Source organism: Hermetia illucens, chromosome 3, assembly GCF_905115235.1.
Source record: "Hermetia illucens chromosome 3, iHerIll2.2.curated.20191125, whole genome shotgun sequence".
Lineage (NCBI taxonomy): Eukaryota > Metazoa > Arthropoda > Insecta > Diptera > Stratiomyidae > Hermetia > Hermetia illucens.
The window spans coordinates 161037943-161062951 of NC_051851.1; the positions used below are offsets into that span (position 1 = coordinate 161037943).

General features: G+C 44.5%; 1 protein-coding gene across 2 annotated transcripts in view; it reads right to left on the bottom strand.

The window, feature by feature from the left end:
• LOC119650714 (nuclear hormone receptor FTZ-F1 beta) overlaps window positions 1-25009 on the bottom strand; it is a 129176-nt gene that overhangs the window by 81581 nt on the left and 22586 nt on the right. Inside the window, exon 1 of one of the 2 annotated variants that reach the window (XM_038053725.1) lies at window positions 2156-3504. The exons of the other annotated variant lie outside the window; for it this stretch is intronic. The gene's annotated coding sequence lies outside the window, so the exon portion shown is untranslated. Of the gene's footprint in view, window positions 1-2155; window positions 3505-25009 lie in introns of those variants that run through there. 2 annotated transcript variants of the gene reach the window in all.

Genomic DNA, 25009 nt, shown 5'->3' on the forward strand with positions numbered 1-25009 from the left:
GAAGCGACGGTAGAAGTTGAACATGCCGCGGAAACGCCGAAACTCGACAGCCTAGATCTTGTGGACCGGGGGAAACGGTGTAGCCGAGATATTCGACCTGGTTCATAGGGAGAGCGCATATGTCGGGGTTTAGGCGAAGTGGTCCATTGCACGCTGGAGAGACTGAGCTGCGTTTCTTTGACCCATTGAAGAGCGAGTAAATTCGAAGAGACTAAATGGGTCGTTATAGCCGTCTTCGGAATATCAATTTCGGCGATTGGGATCTGGTAGAATGCTTTACGCAGATCCACGACAAAGAAAACTTAGCCTCTCATCTCCTGAAGGAGGTCGTCGACGATTGGTACTGGGTATTGATCCAGGGCAATACAGGCGTTCAGGCGTCTGTAGTCCCCTGTAATTCGCCATGAACCCCCTGCTTTCAGGACGAGATGGAGAGACTGGTCTACTGGCTTGATGAGGGGCATACGATGCCCTGCTCCTGCAGAAGTCTAAATTGTTCCTTGGCTGCTTCTAGGCGGACGCTGTTAAGCCTGCGCGGTCGCTCAAAAACCAAAGGGCCCGTGGTGTGAATTTCATCCTGGACGGGAAAATCGTATAAAGAGATCATGGTGTTGTGCAGTGAGCAGATGTCGTTGAACTCATTCATCAGTGCCGAGTATCGGAGGCCTAATTTGCCAGGCGGTATGCCGGCCTTAGTCACGATGGAAACACTGTGAACGGTCGTCGTGGCTATTGAATTGTGCTTCGATGTGATGCCAGTTAGCGAGTTAACCAGCTTTTTTTCTTTGACGTCTATAAGCAGACCGTGATGCACTAGGAAATCTGCGCCAATAATGGCTGAATGGACATCTACGATGATCAATCGTCAGGAGTAGATTCGACGTAACCCCAGGTTGAGGGTCAGGTCAGATTGTGCGGACCGAAGGTGTGAATTGCTTAACTGTTTCCGATTGACCGAAGATTTCTAAATCGATGAGGAGGTTTGATGTGCGTTTCGCGGTCGAAAATGTGCAAGTGATTTTCCGCTGGAAGCGCGGTGCCAACTTCTGCCGACTGAGATAGAGGTGGTTTTCCTGATCGAAGTATGGGGAGGCGTAGGGTTTGTAGCACCTCTTTGCGTGAAGACTAAATTTGCGGTGATACCCACACCAATCCGGATTGGCGACTGGTGTGTTGGAACGGGTTCCTGTATGACTCAGCAGTTGCTTGCGCCGCGACGGTGGCCCGTGTGACGCATCCGGTTCAGACCCCACATTAATATAGTCTGAATTTAAACTGTGGTATTGTGTTCTGGATGGCTCAAGTGGTTAGAGCGCTGGGTTGTCGTAGCGGAAGGTCGCGGTTCAGGTTTCACTGGTGGCAGAGGGATCTGTTATTGTGACTGGATACCGGATACCAGTCGACTCAGCTGTGAATGAGTACCTGAGTCAAATTAGGGTAATAATAACGGGCGAGCGCAATGCTGACCACATTGCCTCCTACAGTGTACTGAAGTGTACCGTTACGGTCTTGAATGAAGTGCTTTAACACACTTCAAGGCTCTGATCCAATATGGATTGTTGTGCCAATGATTACTATTATTGTTGTTTCAATACGGAAAACGGGGGGAGGGGTTACTATTTAAATTCTTTAAGGATTGAAGGGGTCCTAACTCCGCATCCAATTGATGAGGAACGGGACCTAATGGAGAAAGTTCTCTTCCACTTTTTTGGTCCACGAAATCCTCTTTTTGGAATCAGTCTCAATTTTTCCGTAGGAGGGTTGTTGACAGTTTCGTCCAGAGAAGAAGCAGCTGGGAGTAACGATAGTGAAAAGTATTGGCAGGTCAGGCAATTGGATACGTTCAACTGGACCTGCAAAATTACTGTGTGAGGGCAAGTGTGGAATACTTCAAGGTGTTTAAAGCCGGCGTATCCTGAAACTAAACTTTTGATTTGGGCTTTCTCTTTATCCTTGTCATCTCAGGTAATTTAGCATGTGAAATTGAAGTATTATAAAGGCCACTCCTTAGTGTTACCAACTCAATAAGGGCCAGGTTTCTAATGTCTAACCTTCAAGACTGTCTAAAACAAACTCATGCACCCTTGTTCTATGTAGACTGAAAGTATGAATATTCAGAAGATTTCCTGCTGGGCATAATACCATTTATACGCACCTGACCCGTATGTGAAGGCATCGCGATCACGGCATGATCGTGTCTTGATTATTAAAATGATCGCAATTCCAACGTAAGGCAGGGCGCCCCGGTTGACCGAATGTGGTAGAACAACGAATGTACAAACAAGAGGCAATGCAATGTCACTTAAAACACATATTTATAGAATCATCAACGATACCGATATATTCTGCGCATTATCTAGAATTATTATATCATTTCGCGACAGGGGGTTTGGAAGATCATATCACAGGAAAGTACCTGTGCTGAGAATGATGCTAGACAGCTTGCTTAATAGGTATCCTGGTGCAGTCTTTGTACAATGCAACTATCACAAAACACACCTTTCCAACATAGTACACACATGGAGAAGCAATAGTATCACCACAGAAAAGATACTCCTTTAGTTTCACTGATCTCTATTTGTTTCCTTTCCCGTCAAAAAGTTCATGAAGGACATTTAGATTCAAATTACTCCGAGTTTGCATCTCCCTCTGGTATAGAGTGATCCGCGGACAGTACAATCACCCGTTATGCTCTCTTCTTGGATTCTATGCACGATCGCTACCTAGTCACATAAGGTGCCCCTCAGAAAATGCATACATTACAAGCTCTATAACCACTGCTAGCAACTTTCCAGGCAACTAGTTCTGCAGACTCTTATTCAAGCCTTCGCGACTGCGACGGTTAGACGATTGTGTCATAGCGTTCTACAAATAGTGCAAAAACCAGGCTTGCAACCGTAACGTAGTCAACTCGAGATCGCGAATTCTACCACTTTAGAGTGCTTGGAATCTTGGGGCCACGGGATCTTGATGCAAGCCAGCCGCGAGCGGTGTCCTTGCAATGGTCGAGGAACTGTCGCAGGTACTTTTTTAACACACTATGCCCCGGCAACATTTGCAAATCACAACACAATCAAAATTCAAATTAAATGAGATCACCTCGCGGTCATTTCTTTGCTCTGATACATACTTCTTTCGCGATCGCGACTCGATCAAAGACCAGCGACACTGCAATCTTGTCACCTTGGATTTTAAGCGATTGCAAAATAGCCAAGAACAGGTTGTAGCCGATATCGGAAACGATCATGGCAAGATCGCTGAGCTAGATCAGCACAAAATCATAGTGCATTGGGAAAGGTTCCCCGGAAACTAAGATCTATTGTCTATTTTGGTGATTACTTAAGCCACGGCGATCTTTCTTATCGGGGCCGGATGATCACGGTAATGTGTACACAAACTTAAGCTTTTTACAGAGAAAAGCAACGGTTCAATGGACAACACAGAAACGAACGGACCAGCCGCCTTGACCGAACGGGACGACCATTCAACCGACCAACAATCGCAAACTGAAGCGAAATAGCAATGGTCTTAAGAATAGAGCGGATCGAGCCAGCTCTACCGCCGAAGTAGGTTTGCTGCACCTTTACGACCATTCCATTCCATTTGGAATGGAAAAGAGCATGAAGTGTTGAAGAACAAGTATGCTATGTTGTGTTGTCTTATAGCTACACATACGGGAGCGTCTGTGAATCTAGAGAGGCCGACAACTTCGCTAAGAGCTAGCCACAGACGAAGGAGGAGAGAAGACAAAGTTTCGTAAGGTAACGCAAATGTGGGGTAACAAAAACAAAACCAAGAGAGATGGGACTTGGAGCTCAAGTACAAGAACCATAAAGACTCCAAGAAAAGATGCCATCGTTGCGATAACATGTAGTTAACAGCGAATACTAAGACGATCTTTAATGTAACACCGTCACTCTGCCATTCCTCAGCGCAATAGTCTTCAGAAGCTGAACAGCAAACCGATCTACAACAAAACCGTATCTTTAGTATGCGCGAGAGCTAACGTCTTCGGCCGAGCTGTCGTTCATAAGATCATCTCCACTCAGGCACTTCTCAGCCCAGCGATCTTCAGCAACCAAAGAAAACCATCTTCAGCCCACAATACCGTCACAGGCAACAACTCAAAGAATATCTTGAAGTTACAGCAACAACGACTACATAATACCATCGGTGTTGTCTTCGTCTCTTGGCCTCCTTCGTTAGCCGCTAGCATGTTATAGCAGTAAATGTTAGTAAGGGAAGCATTTGTCGGCAAAGTTGGATGCGCTAACCAGTTGATTAGGTTGTAGTTTGACATAATAGTTTGGATTGATGGGGGTTATCTGCATTTTGCAGTATTTCCGCGATTCGTTCGAGATGCAGCGACTGTTCGGGTGTCACCCCTTAAAATAGGAAACTGCTTGCCCTTTCAAGATAGATACTTTGCATGAGCCATACTTTGTTGCAAGCTGCCAACTTAATTAGACACACCTTTTCAATCGTACTTCACCCATTCATATAGCAAATTGATCGAGATAGGTCCCAAGAAAATTCCATGCCAAAATCAAACAAGTGATCGTGCCAAAGCCAATTACACCAGCAAACCCACCTAAGGCATTCCAATAAAACCAGTTTCTAATTACACTGCAATTGCATACCGAACAAAACAATTACCGCTCCGGCCTGAATGAACGATCCGGGCAATGAATGATCTCAGACCTGGCAAAACTATTCTTGACCCTACCCTATAATGTGCGAAATACCAGCGCTAAACAAAGAACAACACTTAGAACGGGGCATACAAGGGGGGCGACACGATCAATGCCTGCAATTCGCGAAAAGGTGCTAATGGAAAAATTTACAAGGCTGTTTACATATTCACACGCATTGATTCAATACAGAAATGATGTTTATTTTGGTGGGAAGGATGGATACTTTCGGAGTTTTTGCAGAAATTCATTGAGACAGGTGTGCGGATCAATTCATTTTCGAAAGAAGGTTTTATTGGGGGTAATGTCTCCGGGGGATGAATGAACTTTGGTGGAGTTTGATGGGGTCACCTTTTTCTAAATTATGTAGGGTCGAAATCTTGGCTCTCTACCAAGAGCCAACCTCTACCTGTTGAATCTTTGGTTCTTTCTTTATAAATCAGAGGGATGCAAGATATATAGGAAGCTTCATCAGGCTCCGATGCAACAACAGATGGAGCTAAGTTCGTACTTCAAAAAAAATTTTGTCTTGATAAAGCCACACTCACTTCGTCAATTGGCCGCATGGGCAGAGAGAGAAAAATCAAAGATATATTATCTACATATCGTTAGAGTTCCAAGCTGTCAGTACCATTATCAGAAAAAACAACGATTCTAGGTGGAGAAATTGATCGACACTTCCAATGCTCTGTCGATCAATGCAGGGACTCAGACTCACTTGATTTCGCTGATCCCAGTCCTGTGGCTATCCTTGTCTTTTCTTCAAAACCCAGAATTCTCTGGTTGAAACCAATGGTTTGTTTTCGACAACTACCAACTGCCTAACCTCTGCGACCCATGATACTCTGGATTGAATTCTTCCATATTTTTCTTATATTGCATGGTACTAGAACCCAGTCAGTAACGGAGGAGTGGAAAGGGCCTGCCCTTACTGTCAGAACTCCAGATGCAAGGCTTTAAAGTCTTACCATTGAATAGCTTTCACCAACACAACATCTTCAAGCAAATTTCAACCCTTAAGTTGTGCCAAGACTAAAGCAAAGGGATCCCCGAAACATCTGTGGTTAAGGACAAACCGAAGCGGCATGGGTCTTCTGACAACCAAAATTCGTCAACTTGCCCGGCAACGAAAAAGGCCTCACTTGGAGTGCAGCTCAGAAGAAATTTTTTTTACCTCTTAGCGGACGAGTAACTCAGACAGTACTGATCCACCGTCAACGATTAAAACTGAAGAACAAGAGATTAGTAAGCTGCCATCTGGCTTCCAGATGAGGGTGGTGAGATTTTGGAACAGCCTGGAGTCTAAAACAATGTTAATACAACTATTTACATACATTTGGGCAGTTGAATGGAGAGAGGAACTACTATCCGAAGAGTTTTACCTACTATCGGTGTTTTCGAAACTGATAATAGGAGGATGTGGGAATAAACGCGCTGCTAACTCTTCTAATGACTTAGGATTGTCGCATTATTAAAGTCGCCCCTCAAAATGAAAGAATCATTTGTCATTTGAGACATTTATACCTATACCTCATTCAATAACTATGGGTTGGGTACTTGAGGCTTAAATTTTCTGCATCCTGAATTACTGTAACTGAACAATTATGCAGGAGATCATTCTTGCATGGTGGTTTTGAAAAACTTCCGGGCTACCTCAAGAGACCACGACAAGTGATGGCGGGACCAAACCGATCAAACTAATCATAAGGAGTCAACAGGGACGAGAAGGGACTTTTATTGTGTTCCCTTATTTCTCGTAGGGCAAGGCCGAAGCTTTTAGTGGACCACTCGGGGGAAGTGTCCAATATACCAAAAGTAAAGCACCGGAATACTACCAGTCTATACTAGTATCACCTTCCATATCTATTAGAGAAGTCCTTTATTACGCGAAGAATTAGGCTACTGGAATATCTAGTAGGAATACAAAGGAAGGTTGGGGGTTGGGTAGGGCTCACAACCCTACACGGACAACCAAGGTTACGAAGCCACAGAAAGAGCCTTGGACAGGATGGACTTTACAACGAGAATGGAATAACAATTTGCGCATTTTTTCATGGAATGTGCGCTCCCTGTACAAAGTTGGAGCTGCCAAGCTAGCCGATACCCTGTCGCAATATGAGGCTGATGTAACAACGTTGCAGGAAATGTGTTGGACAGGGACTGCTCCTGCTACCACATCATATATTATAGCGGCCAAAAAATGAAACCTTCTGTTATCGGCTTTGAAAACATAAGCGAACGGCTATGCACTCTGCGCTTGCGAGGCAAATTTAGAAATATAAGCCTCATTAACGTTCACGCCCCTACAGAGCAGACTGCAGAGTCACAGAAGGATACCTTCTACGAGGCAGTTGAGCGGACCCTCGAAGCCTGCTCCAAGTATGATATCAAAATCATACTTGGAGATTTCAATAGTCAAGTAGGGACGGAGCCTGTATTCAGGTGATACGTCGGCTCTTACAGCTTACATAGGGATACCAATAATAACAGATTGCGGATTATTCAGTTAGCATTATCGCACCAAATGGTTGTTGGAAGTACCTGGTTTGCACGGAAAGCGGCCTACAAACATGCGTGGGACTCTCCAGACGGGACCACTTTTAACCAAATTGACCACGTGTTCATTGAATGCCTTGATGAATGTAAGAACACATAGGGGCCAATATATCGGATCACTATCTCGTTGGCATAATGCTCCGAGCTCGAATTACAACAACACCTACAATCCCCTCTTACAATCCGGTGAGAGTTAATTCTGAAGCCATTCACAACACGGCCCTCCATAACACCTATAAGGGGGAAATGTATGCCGCAATAACCGTAGTTAACAGATATCCTGGAGATGAGGCATCAACAAATGATCATCACAACCACCTGAAGAGCGTTTGTCATTGCCACATACATATTTGACCCCAATCGCAAAAACCTCGGAACGGCTAGTTCTACGATGAATGTAAGCCAGCACCGGAACGGAAGAATGCTGCATACCGGACAATGTTGAACTCTCAAAAAACGCGGGCACGCCGAGAGACCTATCACAAACTCTGTCGTATAGAGTAGTAACTTCGCAGACAGTATCAGAGCTCTGATATTTTGGTCGATATTCCGCCTCTCCTTAATGAGCTCACCAAACAACGCTGTTGCAGTTTGCTGCCTTCGTCTTTTAAAAACTCCCTTTTCGAGTCCCGCGATGTATCTCGACTGCCTAGGGGTAATGTTGCGTTCAGTGGTGACCTCCCAAGTATTGAGCTGTTGCAAAAGGATCAATTTCCATTCCACTAACATCTCTTGTAGCATTAGATGCCAAAGTAGCCAATTTTTCCACGACCCACTTGCCCACTCCCAAAAACCGCCGGTACTGGGTTTCCGAAGCCCTGCACAGTGCTCCATATTTGGTTTGATTTCTGGGTGTCCTTCCCATAGCCAATTTTTATCCACGGGTGGGTGTTTACTTCTCACTTACCCGGCCTGCGCATAAGAATGCCCATGCATGCACATTTCCTGATGCGTACATGTGCATCGAAGGGACGCGCCTTATGGCAGATTTGGCAACTCCACACAGGCCAGCTTCTAACCTAGATTTCCGATAAATTGCGTACTATATCTGCCTCTCGACTCATTTTCCAAAGAAAGTTGCTGATTCAGTGCATGTCACGTTCCTCACGAGTAACCCCTTGTCTCGAGACTTCTCACTTGTGCTTATGGATGGCTTTGTCTTCCTTAGCAACAGGACGTACTCTCACGGCTATCATTGCGATTGCGTTACACTCCTTGCTAGGAGAATCAACTCATACCTCTGGGCCATAGAGTAAATTGAGCTGCATCGCGCTCATGAAGAAAGCGTCTCCTACTATAGTTAAGTGTCCCAATATTTGCCACTATTCAACTTAAGGCCTTGTCTTCGATGTTTCAATTCATACAGAACATTTTTGGTTATTGTTGTTTGTGTCCTGTAACAAGCGCCGCAACATCAGCTGCGCAACCAATCAGGACGACTCCTCCCCCGCCGAAGCAGGCGCCTTCTGTCAATAGCTCTAATACAAGGCCCTAAAGTCTTATCATTGATTGACATTCATCTTTAGCTATAAAACTGCTTACGATCTGAGTGTAATTACGCGGTCTTTCTAGCGATTAATTATTTGAAATAATAAAACTTGTTTTTCCTATTCGCTAGTGTTGATTTTTATTTTGCAAATACCGATATTTCGGGAACCACATGTTTCCTCCATAACTGCTAACAAGTCCCCAAGACTAAAGGAAAGGGCTTCCCCAAAGAGGACAAATCGAAGCTGTGCAGGTCTTCTGACGATGCTAGCTCGTCCGGCAACGAAAAAGGCGTAGTCGGGAAAAGCCTCATTTTTAGTCAAACTTGAGAGAAAATTTTCTAGCTCTTAGCGAATGAGTAATTCAGAAAGTACTGATCCTTCGTGAACGATGTATAGGAAAGTATACGACTAATCCCGAAGAGTGAAAGATTAGCAAGCTGCCAGTCTCCAAGAAATATTTTTTCTGGCTTCCAGGTGAGCGTGGCAGGTGTTGAGGATCTAGAAGTGTTAATAAGAATATTTCCATGCTTTTGGATAGTTGGAGGGGTTGAGGAAAAGAACTGCTATTCAAAGAGAGGGGGTTTGTGAATAAACACGCTGCAAACCCTTCTACGGACCAAAGACAGTTGCATTATTATTAGCCGGTCCTCGGGATGAAACAATTAAAAATTATAAATCTCATTCAAGCACCACAGGTTACAGGTTGGGAAATTAGTGAATAGTAAGACTAATTCCCATTGTTGCATGACGGTTTAGAAAGATTTCTGGGCCACTTTAGTTAACGACCTACTTGTGTAATGTCGACACCAAAATGGTGAAACTAATCTTACAGAGTCGACAGGGACGACAAGGGGCCTTTATTGTGTTCCGCTTAGGGACGACAAGTGGGTTTTATTGTGTTTCACTTACTCCATGTGGATCTTAATGGATCACTCATGAGGGTCCTCCAATATCCCAAGAGAAAAGACAAAGGGGTAATCACATTCTGTACTAGTATTGTCTTCCATATCTGTTGGAAAAGTTCTAAAATTACCACGCGAGGATCGATGTTACTGAAATATCTGGTAAAAACAGTAGAATGTATGTTTGGGTTCCACATATGACCGCACTCTTACCTACTCCACTTTGAAATCTGGAGATCGATTGGACAATGTGTAAACTTGCATTGAGCACCCGAATTGTGATTCCTAGGAGACGCATCAGGAAGGGCTCTTGGAGAGGTCTTTTTATATCCAATAACTGGCACACAGCCTCAGAGCATACCATCCACTGGATAGTCATCTTTTTGGGGCCACACAGTGGGAAGAAATCGACTGAGGTTGCAATTAGTCAATTATGAAGGTCCTCCAATATTACTACCGGAACCAAACCTTTTGGAAAACGCAAAGACACGTATTGTCCGCTTGGACGTCAATCACAACCCCCACAATTCTAACCCTAATTTAGAGAACTTATGTTCAACATGGAAAAGTAACCCGGCAGCGCACACTCCGACGAGTTCAACCTAATATCCAGATCCTATGCAGAACATAACCTGAATTTACAATCGCTACCGCATAGGATAAACTCGCGGCTTTTTACATAGGATTCAGGATAAATATATTAGGATAGTTCTGCCCGGCAGATGCTAGCAATGAACTGCTGCATCTCCTCTCCCTAGACCTCAACATTAAATACGTTGTAGCGTGAAGTGCCGTTCGACTATGTGAGCCCGCATACTGGACAGCGAAGCACTACGGCTATAGTAACATCTACACGAATTACCTCGGGACATTTGGGCATTCCCCACGGACTATGCCAGACGCAAACTCAACTTCTCAAGAAACTTTACTTACAGGAGAGAGTGGAAGACCGGCGGCGTGTTGCCAGGCTATGACACAATATTCTACATCAAGGACTGAAAGATGGTCGGGGAAGTCGACGCTGGGATTTTCTCGAGTACACACAATGTATTCGAGTCGTATGATCTCCCAGGTTTCCAAACAGAAGTACCGGCGACACCGGAATCCTGCCGATGGCTGGGGCATGATCCTCAAGCATAACATAGTCATTCTGACCTGGGACAGTGCAGAAACGCGCTGAACAGTCTGGGTAGCACACTCGAGATCACCCTCCTGTGGGTTCCCGGTAATAGGAACATGGCCAGGCGGGACTCTGCTCTTGGCAATCCTTCGGCGGGGACAGTTGGTGTCCCGCTGGCGACTGTCAAGGGCGGAATCCACTCGCACTACTTATCAGCCGCCGACTTCAGATGGCGAAGGCTCGCCACCTATGCCAAGTCAAGGAGAATTTGGCCCGCTTATAACAAAACCCGAGAAGTTCATGTGCCAGACGCATGCAAATGCATACAAGATTACGACAGTCTGCATGGGGCTCGGCATACCGTACCATACCCGAAGCTGCGGAGAAGAGAGGGAAACCCGCAGGCACTTCCTTTGAGATTGCTCAGCGTCAGGCTGCGGGCACTAGGTAAACAATTCTTTGGGGACCTCAGAAAGATTTCTAGCTGCAGGGTGGCAGAGCTGCTTTCCTTCGTGAATGCTACGAGCTGGTTCGGAAGATCTGAGCTGGCTGGAGTCTGTCTCCTTGCTCTCACAACAGCAGTAACGATGTTAGGAGTTTGTGGCATCAAAACGGCGCCCCACAGCGCTAATTGGGCTCCTCGGAGCAGCCACCGATACCTACCTACTTATCCCTTTCACTGAAAGAAGATTTACCTGCACAGGCGTGCCAGGAATTGGCTGAAACAAGGTAAGCCCACCATTAGCCTGCACCTGGACTATTACCAGGTTAGGATTGTTTGAAATCATACAAAGTGTAACGTTGACATAATTCATAACCTAATGCATTATTCCATAATGAATCCAGTTTTTATAATTGACTTGTACCTTAGATAGACCGGGCCAAGACATGATGTAGGAAAGCGTTTCCTGATGGCACCACAATGAGGTACATTCTTGACCACTTGGTGTTTGAAGTTCTACAAGAAATGTTATCCCGGAGCTGCTCAGTGATTCTTTGCCGCCAAAAGAAGAGAAAAACACTCTCATAGAACGACTGTAAAAAGGAGGGTGAAACAACAAAGATATACCCCAAATATTCCCAGAAGACCGAGACAACTGATGAATAGATTCGATGTAAGCTCAGAAAGCTCTCAAAAGTGTAAGATCACCTGAACCGTAAGAGGAGAGGTTTTTGTGAAGAAACAAACTCTGTCGAAACAGTTTAGGATATGCTTTAACATATTCTAGTTGAAAAATATAACCACCAGTTGAGGAACTTATTCTTGCGGAATGTGAAGTATCTATATTGAAAATAATTAGGAAACCGAAGACCATATTTTAAGTACACTTACCAGCCAGCACTCAACAGCATATCTCTGGTCAATATCCGTACATAAGTCCACAAACCCAGTTGCTAATGCCAGGTTAGGAGAACATTTAACTCATTCCAGGAGTTAGAATTTGCTATCGGAGAATCCAGATAAAGCAAAAAAAACTTTTTGGCATGAATATTTTCGGAGAACCAGCAGTGGGAGTTGGAAAACCGGCTACCGACCGCTGATATACAGGAACCGCAGTGATAATAGTAAACTTTACTAGTGTTGCATCTTATTCTACAAAAGATAGTAATGGATTAGAGAGAGAGCTCCAAGATTGGGAAGCCACCGCTGATGACACTAAAGCTCTTCAACAGGAGAGATTCCGAGATTCGCCACTGGAGGCGGGGAGGAATATGAATATGTATGTAGATACTCCCTAGATCGATACTAAGTTTGGAATACAGTGCGAATGCAGAAAGGAGTAAACCGGAACAGAGTTTCTCCATCCATCAAAATATCTGGGCCTTGATAAGAGCCATCAAGTTTTTCTTTGCTAGGACACAAAGGGAGAGAAATGCCCAGCCTCAAATGGCGGTGTCAGGCGGGAAAGGTTGACGAGAAAGTGCGGAAACCAAGTGGAGACGATATCAACCAGCACGGCCTCAGTACCTGTGAAAGCGGAAGAACCCAACGCCCGGAAAATGGACAAAAAAAGAATGTTCGTCTCGATACCAGAACATTCGAAGCATCCACCTCAGCAAAAGATTCTTGTGTTAGCCTGATAAACTCACAGTATCGCAAAAGTCCGTCAATTTCAAGTCTGCTCCCCCATGTAGGATATACCTCCTGCCTTAAAGTTGATGAAGGTGTTTCCGGCTAAATCGCACAGGTAACTGAAATTGATTTTGCCATTCCACAGGCGACTATTGACATAACACCTGACGAGAGGGGAGTGAAAAGGTAATATTGTTCCTGGGCCGGAGTTTTCTAGGGGGTCGGGAATAGAAATTTCAGAGAAAAAGAGAGATAATAGAATCGCTGCATAATTTTCACCCTACACTCGTATAGTTTTTACCTCCCGGACTCTGTTTTCCAGTATAATTTTCAACCTGGGACATTTCTTCGACAGTGGCAATGAAGAAGATGACAATTCAAAGCACTTCAGAAGTAAATTAGGGTATTTAGGTGGTCCAATGAAGCCATGATGGGATAAGGTGGGATAGATGTTTCATCGTGCAACTGAGACGTGTGATGTTACGATTCCGGGACAACCAAATTACCGGTGGAACAAGGAGGCTTTGCCAAACGATAAGGGCGCAAGATTGGCCTTACCAAGATCTCCAAAATAAGGTTATGAAGGCCACACCCAGAAATAAACGAGGATGGTACAGAACGATGTGCCTTGTAGACTGACAGCTTACATTTCGGTCGATTTCTAATGGTTGGATAAGTACTTGCAAATGTCAAAAGTGGAGTATCCAATAAAAAGGTACTTTCGGAAGAGGACGACAAATTTCTAGAAGTTATTTAACCGACAAATGTGGAAAAAAAATCATGGTGATGCCCTAAAAAATAAATGATTCGCTGCATCTGCCTCCCAAAACCGTCTCTTTCGCTTTTTTTGGTCTAGTGAACGCGTCCTCTATTTTCTAAGGTTGTTGAGTTCTCTTATCATTTGCGAACATTTCGAGGCAGGTGTTACGCTCATTGCGAGAATACACTCCTCGCTTCCCATAAAGCATGTCTAAAAGGGATAAAGTTTTGTGGACTGCAAATCTCCAAATTTGACAACTCTCTTCCTGGGAAAATGTTAACCCCCCCCCCCCTCATGCGACTCTGGAAAATATCCGTCTCCCTCTGGGGGAACTATGCTTTTATATTCCTTGAAGCCTAGTAACAGTAGAACCAAACCCAGTTTTGGGCCGGTGATGATAGCTATCGCCAGGTGTGTTCGTTGGCCGGGGAGGCTTCAGCCAGGATTGCGAGATTCCGATTTAGGTTAAGGAGTATCAAAATGCCAACACAGGATTTCCGATAAAGAGAAGAATAAGACTTTTTATGAGCAACGTTCCTCAGTTGACAAAGGTTGGCTGTGACAACACCTTTATTGGGCATCGGATGCCAGGGGACGGGGGGTGAGAGTAGCTTGGTAACCAGGGCAAGATTGGTGGGAGGTATTAAAGTCGGTTTCGAAATGAACCATCATGATATCCACTTTCCCTCGCATACTCATAGGAGAACAGAGTACCGCTGCCGTTTCTGCCAGCCCGTCTTACCCAGTAGTGGGAGAGCTTTCCTCCTCCGCAAACAGCACATACTATCAACAATCCGCCCGCGAGCCCCTTTACCTCTAGCGAGCTGAGAGTTTCGTTGATCGCTCCGCGCGGGGGAGACTTGGAAGTTCTAGAGTTCCGTTACCGTAGGAAAGTACGAGAAGTGCAGAATAGTATTTGTCTTCGTCAAAGCCTTCAGCATCTTGACCCATCGATCACGTCCTCCAATTTCGAAATCCGAGCAGGGTTTTCCCATCGGTCTTCGTTTCCTTCGGTTCTCCTTTCGAATACTCTTTGAGGTAAACCATTGCAGCTCTGAAGTTTAATTATTTTGGGGACTCAAGGGTCGTCAAATATTTTATAGAAATCATGGTTGTATCTGATTCGCCATTGCTCATCTTCTTCTTCAGCTCTTATTCCTCAGGTCTTCCAACTTAAAATTTTCAAAGGAAGCTGGTTTTTACTCAGCGGGTTTTTGAGATTCTGCACCTGTAAACGCGCTTTATGTCATGTTGGCGTTTCCCCTCGATGTTATCTCAAGTCGAGGATCCTGGATGACCATCTTTCGGTGGTAAAAACTTAATCAGATTTGTTTAGTGGCTTAACATTCTAGGATTCAAAAACGTGATTCGTTTCCGCGGTCGTTTGCGTGGTATCAATCTTGTTCCAGGCTCTTCATCCTACCTTCTGTACATGATATTTGGGTTTTTGGTGGATGAGGGGTTGTAAGCTATCGCCTGTAGGACCAGATCAATTCCTTTAGACCCCCCTTGAAGAAGGGCTGGAATCATTTTTTTTCCGATATTACAGAAGGAAGGAAACAAGATAATGCAAAGGCAACGATTTCGCTGAATGCGAGAATTATAAGGGCATTTGCGTGCTTCCTGCTGTCGCTAAGTAGCAACAATCATCCTTAAATGGATCACAGAATACCTCGAAAGTTTGATCGAGAGAAAGCAGAATCATTTTGGAGTAGTTTGCAGAATTTAGATTTCGCACCACTTGCTCTTCATCAATTTCAAGAAAGCTTTTAAAAGCGTCAGCGAGGAGCATACCTTGATTGGTGTACGCAGAAATGCCACCGGAGTCTTGCTAGTCGCGCTAATGAGCAGAATATCGCGGTCGTTGAACAGCTTTTATATCTAGGAAGCGATGTTTCTGAAGATGGCCGCATAGAATTTTATGTCGGTCCACGAATTAACAGCGCTAAATCCGCTTTTGATGTTTTATCAAAAATCGGGAAATGCAGACATCTCAATATTGACAGGAAGTTGAGCCTGTACCACGTCAAATGTTCTCTTTGTGTAAGTATATGGGAACAGTACATAGAAACTGAACTTCACTATTCCTCGAAAGATGTAAGCTTTCATTACCTGATGTCTGCGTCGTGGCAACGTGGTATCTGTCCTAGGCCAATATCAGATGAAACAATTCATCGGCAAAAGTGGCAGTGGATCGTCCACACATTGAAAAAGAGTGACAACTTCATTGTGGATTACGCCATAGTGGGTTCCTTCACTTACGCGGAGTAGCCGGCCAGTGAGTTACTCTAAAACTACGCGGTGTAGAGCGGGGTAGGAGGAATGCAAACTTCTTGGAAAATCGTTGAGAGACTTGCGGGACATTGTCAAGACATGGTAACTGTGTTTCGTTATGATTCACACACTGGTTCAACCCAACTATTTTCGTTTGCAGTTCAGGCAGGATCTCCCCGGGATGAGGTCTGAAAAGAATCGAAACGATCAACTCGACCATCCTTGAGATAAACGCAGGAAGATAGAGGCAAATTTTTGTAAAGAAAGATACTGTCTCTACCTCTCGCATCACTAAATTGGAAAAAGTTGATCCTATTTGAATCGCTATCTGCACTCTTTCTTTTTCTTCGGTTTAATCTAAACCCAAACGTGATTGGAGGCCTTCTAGGTCTTGTGTCACCATTTAGCCAAATTTAGGTAGTACCCAGGCAAAGGAAACAAGAACATATCGAAATATAAAATGCTAACCACAATCCATTAATTTTATCTTCTCGGTGAAACCAATAAAATCTGACACTCGTCACCCTCATGGGTGACAATGTACCAAACCTACTGTGGTTGACCTCGTTTCCGAGCCATTCCCAAGTGACCTAATCAACGTAACCAATATCTGACCTTGATTGCACCAACGACATATGTTTATTGCTGACCAAACGATTGAGCAATCCACAACAAAGCCAATATTACTTCAGCACTCTCCACACGTAGCATCGAATATATTATAATATTGGCGCCTCTAACGACGTCGTCAATGAAATGCAAACTACTCAAGCCTATCTCATGACGCTCTGAACCTGACGCATTAATCCAGTACCAATCGCAACACCGCAAAACCCATTAATTTTACCAACCAATATGTCAAGATTAAGTTGCCCGAGTCATTGAGAGACCTAGACAGCATGCTGGCGATCCACTTGAATCACTCAAAAGTCATTTCCGGATACATTTATTGTTGTAATTGGGTTTCGTAACATGCAAGATCACAAGAGATCAGCTCTGATCAGTTTGTGGGATCTTGCAGCACATCGGCGCGTCGTGCACACCCTCTTGGAAGACAGTGATGCGATTTTCCTATTAATGCTAACTTCGGATACTATTCTCAGTATTAGCACTCAGACGAGTCAAGATCATCTTCTAGAAGTATTCATCCGAGGGAGCGAATCTTCAGCAATTGTCAACCTCCGCAGATAATAGAGGCGCCAAAATTTTGATACTGATCATCATCAGCGATAACCTCGAGGTGATGCATGCAGCCAACCCCCTCCGCGGAGTTAGCACAATGTATTCCACGAATTTCAACAATACCGGCTAGAATACCCCTGCGATCGGTAAATGCTACCAAGTGTCGCCATGGTGCCGCCGCCTGAAAATGCCCGTGTGTGCCGCGATCATCAAAACGCAGAACAGATGATTCATTTAGATTCAAAGCTGCCTGTCTGCTAAAGGCACCTTGAAGAATGTCGAATAAAAAATTAATATATCACTAAATTTTTGTTATTGTGAATAATTTGTATATTTAGTGACGGGTGATGATCGTGCCGAAGGGGGCTGATCATAGTGTGGATAGCTAGTCATTTCCTGGGTGACGAATTCAGCACCGGAGCAGAAATGGAGCTTTAGTTTGGCTGTTCAACTAGGAATGTTAATGCACCTCTTCCCCAAGTGATGAGGCGCAAATGTCCCGGGATGGATTTAGAATAAATGTGCTTGAAGGCGGAGATGACAGAGCGAACATAGTTGCAGCCATACGTGGTTTGTTTTTAGGGATCACCACTTCCGAATTCAGTTACCTCCCTGAAAAAACCACAAGAATCCCGAAATACTTGAGATTATAATGAATTCATCCCAAAACGGGTTTCTGCGACGAAACCTCCAATTCCTTCTAGGTCCCCCAATCCTACATTTCTCTCCATCGAGCCCCACACTGTACTGGTAATGAGCGTCAAACAATATTCTAAGCTTACATCATCGCAAGGTAACCTTGATACTATTTTTAAAATCTATTACTCTTCGACGAAACAAGTTCCCCATGCAAAAACTCTGGAATTCACAAATATCGAAAAATACCTTTGCGTTTATTTTTTCGGCCCCGCAATCTAGGTGAGCGTTACTTTGGGACACTTTTGGGTGATAACGTAGGCTCACAATCTGCAAAAAGTGTTAGGAGGAGCATTGCACACTGAGGCAAACTTTCGCAAAAAATAATATTGATAACATTATTTTGTCGAATGACTGATAACTGGGTTTTCACGAGCAATGCCTATGCTCAACAAGGGACCAAAAAAAAATAAAACTTTTCGTCAGAGTATCGCATAAATCAAAGTGCGCGATGTTGGCAGAAAAATACCGAGAAACTGACTTTTGTTGAAAGAAGTTTTCTGACTTTCTGGTTTCAATGAATTGAGATGACTATGGTGCGAATATTTAGGGTATCAAAAGGGGTTCAAAAATAAACAGCAGAAAATATGTTGGATTGGAGCCTTTGACACTTCCCTTTACTTCAAAGCTCTGCCATCAGGCACATCTCCAGAGAGCGAGGGATACATTTATATTTATGCTCATCCAAATCCGCAGCTCTTAATTTTGTACTGACCAAAATCGATTGGGAGGGACAACCAAAAAGGACGACTTCAGCATTGGAGGTTAAAAGCGGGCGCCGATTATTGGTATCCCTCAAACACAGTGCCCTGATATTGCGTCCAAACTTTCCAGAGAAAGAGATTATTAAAAAAAGTAGTCAGTCCCTCCTAAGGATGTCAACGACAGGGACCCAGAAAAGTGAGAAAGGACAACCGAGTTGGTAGACGGAAGTACTTAACCGAAACTAAGTAGAAAAGGTCAGAGGAGGCACTCGAGGAGCAAAACCTCATTTAGGGAAAATCCATTTTGAGATTTTTAATGTTGAAGGGAAAGAAAAGCAGAAAAAAAAGCCTCGGAGTCTTCAGTCTGGAATGAAAAACGTAGGTAGGTACGCATATAAGAGTCCGTTCCGTGGAGACCAATTAGTGTCTGTGTTTATTATGGCGGACCAATACTTGGCACCCGCTTCAACTGCGTTGAGCAATGAACGCGCACGCCGAACAGGCCTGCAACCAAGCCAAGGCGCCAACAACCGGACAAAGTGCACGGGCGATCAAGAGGCCGGTGAAATAGCGCAACTCTTCCCAGTTAAGCGGGACCCAGCAGACAAGAAGAAGAAAATATAAATATTAAGATGTCAAAAAAAAAACTACCAAAGAACTTGAAAGTGAAAAACTAAATAAATTTGCGATGTAAACCCCAAAGTGGAGGACAACATCAAGAAATCCGCATGGAACTGCAGTGTTTGCTGGTACTATCACAGGTTTGCAGATAGGGACCTTAAATATACCAGCCCAAGCAAGTTTCTCGAAACGCCAAAAAAACTAAGTTAGTTGGGGGGACGTCGCCACGTCTACCCGAAGCACAGAAACATTTATTATACGATCGCTTTAGCAGACAAAATGTTCTGGTGGACACAGGCGCAGAAGTCTCGATCCTCGCCGTTCCCAGACCCAGAAATTGTTCCTTCAACAGCAAAAATTAGTAACAGTAAACTCTACGTCCATTACAACTTACGGTTACAGGCAGGTAAACGTGAGTCTTGGTTTACGTATGACTTTTTCGTAGCATTTAACTTTAGCTGACAGCAGTGTCTCTATATTAGGCGAAGTGACACTATGGCCTTGTTGGTGTATATGCAGCATAGTTTCCTTATAGACTCCACAACCTGTCTTAGGTCTCCAGGGAAAATTTCAACCTGCGTAAACAACCACACTCTCTCCATCATTTTTAAACTAATAAACAACAGCTGGTAGAGGCTACACCTTTGACATTCCCTTAACCGGATGCCCCTCAAGCCGTGTTGGTCGATACCTCAGACATTGCAGTAGGCGCTACTTTTCACCGAAGCTGGCAGTCGTTGGGTTTCGTCCCAAAGCAGTTGAATCCCGCCCAACGAAATTGCAGCGCCTAAGATCGCACATTACTAACTGCGTATCTGAGCATCAGGTGCTTCGGTTTTTACTTTGAAGGCGGGCCGATCATCTTGTTCACGAACCATAAGCCTCTAACTTCCCTTTCCCCTAACGTCTCCTCACCAATTTCGGCACTAAACCTCCATCAGTCAGCTTACATCGGACATTCAGCATATACTCAGTAAAGACAACTTAGCCGCTGATGCTTTGTCCCGGAACATTCCAGCCGAAGCCGATTTTTCGGTAATCGCTGCGGCCCCCAAGGATGGCGCAGTTTTTCGGAGCTTACTTATCTTCCGCTTACTCTATCTGTTGCGAGATCTCTGAAAAAGGACCTAGGCCATATATTCCGACCGCTTTTCGTAACAATGTGTTTCGTTCAATGGCCGATCTTGCGCACCCTGACAATCGGACAGTGAACCTGCTAGCAGAGAGTGTGATTGTAAGATCACTAGGCATGCTAGGAAGGCTGTGGAAGTCCCTATTCGACAAAGCGCTTCCACAATATTAGTTCTGAAATTCGGATCCGCATTGGATATGTTTTTGCGGACATGTGCTTCTAATTGCTTTTGGAATGTTCAACTCCAGCTTTGGTATTTTTTTCGCACACCCCCATTCCGTGAATCCAACAAGAACATGTTAATATAATGGAAACCCGGAAGGGATTTTTGGTGAAGCTTAGACAAGAGAAGGGAGGAGACACGAGAACGAATTGAGTTTGATAGGTAGACCGTCACTGATTATTGAAGTCTACATGAAAGCCAGAATATTCATATCCCGAGTAAACGATGACATCGTCATCAAAGGAAGCAATCCCGATGCTGAGGATGTATCCTGGAGAGAGCCATACAGCTCGAGATCAAGTCATGACCTCGGAGAGGATATTGAGACGGAATCAGTTCCATATACGCAGGTTCGGAGGGGGTTGAACTTTGAATCCAAGGTAGTACAAATCACAGGGTTGGGGGTTATTGGGGCTCAAGCAAGTTCCAGCGACCTTATGTCCATTCTGCAATCAGTGGTGTCGTTCTGGACCAAGTCCTAGTTAGCCACGTTTAGGGCAGAGCTGAGTTTCAGTTCTAGTTTTTGCAAGATATGTTCAACTCTTCGACTACGATGAGTTCGAAATCAGAAAGGCAGAGAGATTGATGATGATGGTGCAGAGTAAACTGAAAGGTGACGCAAAACCTCGCCTGAGAGTGTACGGGGAGAACTACGAGAGAGCTTGGGATCTTTTGAACGCCAATCTCTGATCGAATAAAAAATTTTAACTCTCGTGGATCGTTCCCTAGTTATTTAGAAGGCCTCCAGCACAATTAGGAAAGTCCTACATACAATGAGATCAGTAGCTTAGAATCTATTGATGGAGGTTGGCTCATCATTAACTTTCCTGTTACCATAGACGATTTGAATCTGCTCCTGAATTAGTGGGATAGTGGATCTCTAAAAATACCAAAAGGGAATTTGCATTGGAAAATTACCCTAGTTGCAAAAGCAAGTGACGACAGAAAGAAGCAGTTGCCTTGTTTCATATGTAAGGACAATCATCACCATTAGATGCGCCACTACCGGTTGGGCATCCTTTATGCTTCCCACAAATAATGAAGAGAGTTGGGTTGCTTCCAGCTGAAACACATCAAATGTCAAATATATCACAGACAAAACCAAACAGTGCTGTATCCCGACAAGAATTATCGGGAAAAAGCTTCTGTGGAAGGAAACACATAACAGCACGTCGAAAATACGTCTGGTTTGGCTTACTTCAGTGCAGTTCTCCGAACAACCGTAATAAACGCTAGGATAAAGGATGAACAAGTTGTCACAGTTCGCTGTATGGTAGATCAGGGAATCCGTAGGCTCCACAGAAAAAAGCACAAATATGGAAATCTCGGTGAATGAAGTTTCTGCAGGTAAGGTCTCTTCAGTTGTCGGCCTCACCCATCAATTGGGGGCGGTGCAATCAAAACTGAGACGCTCGCCGTAAAACCTGTGACAAAGGACGGCTTTCTTGCTTGCCCCAAAAGGACTCCTTCCTGGTAACAGGTTAGACGATCTGACTGCGAATTACGTATCACACGCTCCAGTATTATTAGCGTCCAATATTTTGCCACAACTGCCCCAAGAAGGAATAGAAGTGAGGGAAGTGCTCCTTGCCCAAAACATCTGACTTGGATGGGTAGTATCTACGCCCCTAGAGGTATCTCCTATTGAGGCCACGGTCGCATATCTAACATCGGAAAAATTTGAACGAAAGTTAACAAACTTCCGAGCCATGCCAATTGGAAGGGAGACGAAAGGTGCGAGAAATTCTTCCTAGCCAAGCAATATTGGCAGAAGGATGGGCGCCATATCGTGCCCAGTACTTGGCAACCAAAAAAATGGAAAAGGGGAACTTTTTCCAGAGCGGTCAAACATTTTCGTGAAGGAAGGGAACATATTGGTGCACTACAAGGTCACATCTATTTTAAAAACCGCGCAGCCAATAATTGCTACTGAAATTTGACCGACTGAACAAACATTCCTAATGTGCCAAGACACTCGATTATTGCTGGTACTGAGGAGGCTGATAGACTGGCGCACCAAGGATTTGGATTCAGAATGGTAGGACCATAGCCAACATTTGACATGCGGTCATCCACTGTCAAGTCAGCTCTGAAGAATAAAATCACCAGGATTCACGTAACCTTTTTCTTCAGCCTTTGTCCCGTTCACAAGCGGGGTCGGCTCGTCGTGATCGGCTTCGCCATTTGGCTCTATCGAATGCCTGATCTGGGTGCAATCTCGAGGCTTTCAAATCCCCATCCAGCGTATCAAGCCACCGTTGCTTAGGTCTGCCTTTTGGTCGTTTACCATCGACTTCGATGTTCAGACCAATCTTTGCAAGTGAATTCTCGTTTGCACGAATTGCGTGACCATACCATCGAAGACGCCTCTCTCGCAACTTTTCCACGATCGGTGCAACCCCATAACGATCGCGGATATCCTCATTTCGGATGTGATCTAAACGTGTGACGCCACTAGTCCAACGTAGCATCTTCGTCTCCATTACCGCGAGACGCCGTTCATTGTCTTTTATGGTCGGCCAACACTCAGAACCATAGAGAGCGACTGGACGGACAACATTGCGGTAAATTTTAGATTTGAGACGTTCGTTGATACGTCGATCACAAAGGACACCAGTTGTGGAACGCCACTTCATCCAGGTTGCGTTAATGCGTGAAGCAATTTCATAACGCAGTTCTCCATTGGCTGATAGCGTTGACGCGAGGTATTTAAATCGCTCAGATCTGGGCAGATCACTGCCGCTGACAGTGATTGTGCCTGTTTCATGGGGATCGGTCGTCAAAAATTCAGTTTTGTTTAAATTCAATCTGAGACCGTGTTGCATGAGGCGATCATTCCATTTTTGAACAAGTTGCTCGAGATCATTTTTGCTATCAGATGCTAGGAAAACATCATCTGCATAAAGCAGTGTGTAGGGCGCTGGACGTTGGATATCCCGTGTGACGGTGTCCATAACAAGGACAAAGAGGAGTGGTGAGAGGGCACTTCCTTGATGAACTCCAACAGAGACACGAAGCGGTTTTGATACACCCGCCATACTTCGAACTTTACTTTTCGGATCGTGGTAGAGCAATTGAACCCAGCGCACGAGTTCTTCTGGCACGAAGTGTTGTCGTAAAGCATACCAGATGAGTTCGTGTGGTACACGGTCAAACGCTTTCTCTAGATCCAGAAAGGCAATGTAAAGAGGGCGATGCTTCTCACGGTGTTTCTCCATGAGTAACCGCGCAGCGTGTATTGCGTCAGTAGTTCCGCAGTTCTTGACAAATCCGGCTTGATTCACGGTTATTTCAACGTTTTCGCGAATACGGTTGTCAAGAATGCGTTCAAAAATCTTCATGGTATGGGAAAGTAACCGGATCGGACGGTAATTTGAACATTCTGCTGGACTACCTTTCTTTTTCCATATTGGAACAGTGGTACTTTCTTGCCAGTCAGATGGTGTTCTTCCTTCCTGAATAACCCGGTTAAAGAATTCACTAAGCCACAGTGTTGGGTCCCAGCTCTTTGCTTTCCAGAGCTCAGATGCGATGTCGTCAGGTCCTGTTGCTTTCCCCGATTTCATTTGTTTTATTGCCTCCTCGACTTCAGTTGCGCTGACTGGTGGAACTGCTCCAAATGTCGGCAATGATTGTGGAAGTGGAGGATGAGCAAATTCTTCAGTTGAAATCTGCTCGAAGTATTCTCGCCATCTATCCGTCGCGGCTCGACGATCAGTAAGCAAAGTACCGTTCTTGTCATTAACACAACAGAAGAAATTCTTGTTTAAGAGCCGAGGGCCCCTAGAGCGGCATTTTTATTGTCCCTTAAGAAGTGACACATGAAAAATCAGGTAGGGCTATTAACGAGACGCTGCTCTCTAAACTACCACATGAAAAAAAATGGACTGGTAGCATCGATTATATGTAACTAATGTGAGGAAGGAAACAAGACCGTCCTGCACATCATATAAGGCTTTCCGGCCTCCTCGGACCTTAATCAAAGATACCTTGGTAAGGTTTTCTAGTCTTCTTCAACGAAGAATTTGCGCACTCCCTACCTTTCGAAGATATGTTCAAATTCGCGGGAAGCCATTGAATAGGCGATTTTAGGGGACAGTACAATGGACCTAGCAAAAGCTTGAGTGCTTGAAGCTGTGGCTCATTCCATATGACTAAATTAACTAACTGCTTACATCTGGAAGTCCGATTCCCTATGGCCGTAAGAGCCCCAGTGAACGTATCTTCTGCACATGTCTCGTATATACTGGCATAATTCTTAAGAAAGGTGTGCACAAACAGTGCTAAACGGTATAAAGGAACAAAAAATGTAGGAACAAAGGGGAGATCATCAGGAAGTACGGCAGCGACCTCAAAAGTGCGGGTAGATTTGCGTGAGTACTCAGAACATGACAAAATACAAAAGCCTTAGGAGAGGCAAAAGCCCGGAAGCTAAAATGATATTAATTTCTGTTTCCCCGGTTGGGTAGCTGTGTCGGCGCATCAAGATCGGATTCGCCGCTTTTGCTGCGTTGAGAGGCTTCGAAACTACCATCTGGTGTATCAAGTCATCGCTATTTCTGTAAGCCTTTTGGTCATTCCCCA